Here is a 6,000-nt window from a genome sequence, read left to right on the forward strand (position 1 = left end):
CCGAACCCATAACACCTTGGTCATCTGGCTGTCCAGTAGTTGCCGGCTACGGTTGGCTTGGAATCCTTGAGTCATCTTCTTGTTCTGCCCCTGCCATCTGTAGAGATTGTTCCTCCAAAAGAACAATCAACAGAGCAAACTGTAGGTGTTAACAGTTTCTGTTGAACTCCCTACTGTCAGTCTTGACCACATATGATCTGGGCACTGAATTTTTTCTTCATGACAGCTACAGTTGTCAATCCCATTTCTTCATCCAATTTGAAATGAACACAGTCACCAGGTTCTAGACCCAACAGTTCTCTGAATGACTTCTGTTGTAAAAGCTCTTACAGACTTTATATCTGATTTGGGTACTCTCTGCATGTCTGGCCACTTTGGAGATAGAACTCCTGCTGCAATGTTGAAAAAGAATCTGAGTTGTCCTCCCATCAGGAGCTGTGATGGACTCCATCCAGTAGTCACTGTAACTCAGAAGAGCAAGGAATGGATCTTCCTGCATAGGATTTTCTTGGTTATCTGTACAGCTGTCTCAGCCTCTCCATTCACTTGTGGGAAACTTGAGCTGCTAGTAATGTGATCAAAATTATACTGCATTCAGAATTACTTAATGGATCTCCTTTCAAAAGTCCAATAACATCAAATCCTCTGAGTTCTTCCACCTTTCCCACTAGGCCCATCATGGCTGCCATTGCTGTGGCTGAGAAGGCTGTTGATCTGTGGTACTTTGATCACATACACTCTGAATGCAAAGCTTTTGTCTTTGTAAGTTGTTTCTGTGGTGAACTGGCCCATGCAGTTCAGAATACCTCCAGGGCTAGTCAGAGCTGTGTCAGGTGACTTCAGCTCTGGGCGGGGTTGAACGTGATTGTAAGTCCCTTCTGAGATGACTGTAACATCAGTTCCTGAGTCAATTTTAAAGTCAATAGTCTTTCTGTGAATATTCAGTTTCACTCTCCAGGCAGGCTCTGTGTCATCACAAGGGATAGATTCCCAGAAACAATGCCCCTTGATGGTCTGTCATGGGAGTCAACTCCTTGACTGTTTTGGTGCTGCAAACAGCTGCAAAATGTCCATATTTCATGCATATAGGAAACAGTGTGCCTGTGGCTGGACATGCATCATCTCTTGGGATGTGACTTTTTCCCATACCAAGCAGTAGCCCTGCACAGTTCCCCCTGAAAGCGCTTTTTGGGAAGCAGAACAATGTGCTGTGGTCATCTCCGTACAAGCGCAACACCTGCAGACATGCCAACACCTCAAGGCTGACTGTGAGAAATGCAGCTGGTGGAACTAACAGCACCAGCCCAGATGACTTGATCTTCATCTGTCACTGGGTGGAGATTGTCAACCAGTGCAGCTAGCTCAGTCTCCATACCAGACCAAAGCTGGTACCCAGCTTGTGATGGGCCATGGAGACCTAACGTGGTCTAGGTGCTGCGAGGGTGTCACTCTACAGGCTTGTCCAGGGGACTTTGACCATAAAGGGAAGATCAGACCCTGGACAAAAATTAACTAGATTGTCAGTTTCAAACAGTGACTTCCTGAGCACAGGCCGAGGCTGATGTCTTGCCCCTGCAGGGAGGCACTGACAACCTCTCTTAGCACAGGATCGGGCACTTCCCACTGGCCTTCTGCAGCCATGAAGGGCATGCATCCAATGCACAGGATGTAGCCCGAAGCCCTCCCAGCATCTTCAGGCCCTTGAGAGCCCTCCAGGACACTGACCCACACACAGAAAGACAGGTCAGTCTGAATGGAAGCACTTGACTGGGCTGAGACAGGGTGTGTTCACCGAGCTCTCCTCAAACTACCCAAGGCGGTGGAGATTGAGGATGTGACATTGGAGGGGACTGAGCTGTGCAGAGGACTCTAGAGCAGAGCATTCCTATGGGCACCACATGCTACATCTGGAAGCTCTACAGCGAGTGGATGGAACCTTGAGAGTCTTTGCTAACATGGGCAGAACTAATCCATGTGTGGCTTGGCAGACTTTGCTGGGCTGTGACCAGGAGCACGTAGATGGGAGTTCCTGAGAGAGTCCAGAGAAGAGAGGAATAACCAAGTGTTTAGAACAGAGGGAAGCTAGACTGGAATTATTTTCTGGTCCTCGTTCCCCACCCAATTTCTGCTCTCCCCGCTCCAGGCATCGGGGGCCCCCAAGGAATCATCTTCCTTCTTCCCCTACCCTGATCTCTTCTCCTCATCCCCAAGCCTAGTAGCGTGTCTGCAGCAACTGATCTTCTGCTCCTTGCCATGATCAACACCATGCCTGATCCTTGCTTACTCTGCTCCCTCATGTGGCTACCCATTTTGCTGCACAGAGCATTCAAATCTCACCACTTTCTGCTTCGAGTGCAAGGCACATTTCTTTGGCCTTGCTTTCTAATAGGCCAAAGAACAGAGCAACAGGTATAATTTAACACACACAAAAACCTACCACATGCTTCTCCTTCAGGGGAGAGGATGCGAGAGCAAACACCCCATGACAGCTATGTAGTCAAGTCGCACTCCTGGAAGGTGCTCAGATACTCCAGTGATGAATGTGATATAAAAGCCTCTGTAGAGCAGAAGAGTGTAATAAAGAACCAAGGAGGTACCACAGAATGTGGAAGAAAAACAACTGAGGTATCAAGCCTTCAAAAACAGGCGGTGTGATCCTGGCAATTTCCATCTAGCAATACAGCTAACTTCAATCCTTACTAAAATAATAAAGCAAATATTAAGCTCTCGTTCCACACCCCAGACGAGTGACTCCAAGAGTGGAATGATCTATAAAATCATGACTGGTGTAGAGAAAGTAGATAGGGAAGTGTTGTTTACTACTTCTCATAACACAAGAACTAGAGGTCACCAAATTAAATTAATAGGCAGCAGGTTTAAAACAAATAAAAGGAAGTATTTCTTCACACAACGCACAGTCAACCTGTGGAACTCCTTGCCGGAGGATGTTTTGAAGGCCAAGACCATAACAGGGTTCAAAAAAGAACTAGATATATTCATGGAGGATAGGTCCATCAAGGGCTATTAACCAGGATGGGCAGGGATGGTGTCCCTAGCCTCTGTTTGCCGGGAGCTGGGAATGAGCGACAGGGGATGGATCACTTGATGATTACCTGTTCTGTTCATTTCCGACAATGGGCAGTGTCAGGTGCCCCAGAGGGAGACAGGATACTGGGCTAGATGGGCCTTTGTTCTGACCCAGTAGGGCCATTCTTATGATCTGCGCTGCCCCACCGAACTCTGGCATTCAGCCCCATCTGCCAAAGCCTCCTTGCCTTCACCCCAAACATCTGCCCTGCCTCTGAGAGCTCTTCTACTTGCCTTTATTGCCACATCCTCCTGCTTTCCCTCAGCTGTCTCCTGCCATCCAGCCTGCCATTCTCCTCCACTACATGTAGGGCTGCGAGCCCACAGCCTGCTCATCCGCTCACCATTCACAGGCCTTTCAATCCCCTGGCACCACACACACTAGCCCTCCTGCCCCTAGGCACTCCATCATTCCGACCATGATGTTCGTCTCTGCTGCTACAGGCAGACTGTAGACCAGGCCTGCACAACTCACAAAGTGGCGAGGGCCATATTACTCCAAAGTAAACAGCTGAGGGCTGAAACCCCCCAGCCCCGCCGAAACAGATCCCCCACCCCATCGCCGCCTGCCCTGCAGAAACAAACCCTCCTTCCCCAGTGCCACTCCACCAAAATAGCTGTGGGCCAAAAAGGAAGGTTGGGGTGGGGGGGAGTGATACTTTAAGAATTTTTCAATTAAAGCAAACAATTATTTTAATTTTTTTAATGAATCATGGAAAAATGAAAAACACCTGTTCCGTTGAAAGAAAAAACATTGGTACTTTTCATAATTACCTTGCAAATTTAATCAGAGATCCCCCTATGAAATAAGGGAAAGGGAAAGGGGGGCAGTGTGAAGGGATTGGATGTGACTGTCCAACACACCATGACAGGGGCCACAGAGGGCGGGGGGGGGGGGGGAGAAGAGATGGGGGCCAGGGAGGGGGAAGGTCCCTGGACCAGGGAAGAGGGGGCAGCAGGCAGGGCAGGGTAGGTGCAAACACACACACACACACTTTCTCTCTCTCTCTCTCCCCCTCCCTCCCCTGAGGATTTCCTGTCTGCTCACAGACAGTTCAACACCACCGCCACCCGTCGCAATCACTACGAATGCTGCCCTGGGACCAACCAGCGCAGTAGCTGCCCCGCCTCACCCCCAACCAAAGGGGGAAGCTTAGAGGGGGTCCCATCCCAGTTTCCCCCCCACCCCCAAGCTGCAGCTTGAGCCCAGGCCAGGTGCCCCTCCCCTCACTCAGCACTTACCAGCTCTGCCTCGTGCTCAGCACTTCCCGCCTCAGCAAGCCCTGTAAGTGACCCACCCACTGTACGCCAGGCTAGGGGAGCGGGAGACAGAGATGTGCGGTTCTGGCTGTTAGGGTGGAGTGCAGCACAGGCGGGGCTGTGAGAAGGGGCTCCCCCCGGGCAGGGGGCGAACCCAGCAGCCCCACCACGCCACTTGCCCGCGGGCCGCACAGTAACCCCACATGGGCCGCAAGTTGTGCAAGCCTGCCATAGACCTTTCCCTGTGGCTACTCAACAGCATGCAGGGATGAGGGGATTAAAGAGGAGAAATCTGTGAGAATCCAAACAACATGATCCCTAAACACAAACTACAGGGCATAAGCCAGGCCAGACAAACTCAACTGCTTTTCTTTGGAACATGGCACTGCAACATTAGTGACTTTGAGAATGCACTGGGTACTTGGGCATTAGTAAAGCATCTGAGCCAGCATTCCTTGGAATCTGCATTGAAATAGTTCATTCGGATTGGTTTAGATCTGAGCAGTGTTCCATGCCTGAAACTGTCTGAGGCTCCAAAGAACAGCTGGTACTAATGGCTATGTATCGAGTTTGGGGTAGACTTTTTGGGGGTCAGCTGTTTAGGTTTACTGAAAGGAAGGGTGTTGTAAACCCTATAGAGGCTGGAGAAATAATCCAAAGGTCCCTAGATGGTTGGACATGTAGGCAAGGAATGAAACAAGAAGGAAAAGTTCTTCGAGTGCTTGCTCATATCCATTCCAGTCAGGTGTGTGTGCGCCACGTGCACGTTCATCGGAAGATTTTTACCCCAGCAACACTCGGTGGGTCGGCTGGGCGCCCCCTGGAGTGGCGCCGCTATGGCGCCAGATATATACCCCTGCCGACCCAGCCACCCTTCAGTTCCTTCTTACCGCCTGTGTCGGTCATTGGAACAGTGGAGCACGACTTAGCTGACCTCCACTTCCCTAGCTACTCATAGTTCTCATGTATATAGTTATATAGTTATAATCCTTTTATATATATATTCATATAGTTATACATTTTTTCTTTACTAGCATAGTTAGTTTAGTAATAGTTAGCGGGGTTCGGGGAGTAGCCCCTTCCCCGCACTCGGTGCCAGAGCCCATGCCCAGCTCACCGGGTTTTAAACCATGCTCGGCCTGCCACAAGCCGATGCCGACAGGAGATCCACACGACTGCTGTTTGAAGTGCCTCGGGGAATTGCACTTGACAGCTAAGTGCCCCATTTGCAAGGCTTTTAAGCCGAGAACAAAAAGGAGCGGGACTTTCACTTACCCCTCCGCCTTTGGCACCGAGCGATGATCAATCGGTGGGCAGAAGCGCCTCCTCGGCCCCGGACCCCGCCTGTACTGCCAAGGCCTTTCGGCACCGGCCATCGCCGGCACCGAAGTTAACTCAGCACCGCTCCCTCTCTCCGAGGTGGAGAAAGCCTACGACTCCTCCTGCCAGTGCCTGACGGCTCCCCGGCACGCGCTGTGGTTGAGCTCCCTGCTCCTGCTGCTTCCATGCCACTTGCACCGCAGCCAGAGAGCTCATCTAAGTCAGATCGCCCGGCACCGACGCCTGCAGAGGCACCGATGACGTCGGCATCGTCGATTCCGGTCCCACAAGGCCATCGAATCCAGTGCCTGACAGCTCCCCGGCACACGCCGT

The sequence above is a fragment of the Gopherus flavomarginatus genome, chromosome 8, assembly GCF_025201925.1.
Source record: "Gopherus flavomarginatus isolate rGopFla2 chromosome 8, rGopFla2.mat.asm, whole genome shotgun sequence".
Taxonomy (NCBI): domain Eukaryota; kingdom Metazoa; phylum Chordata; order Testudines; family Testudinidae; genus Gopherus; species Gopherus flavomarginatus.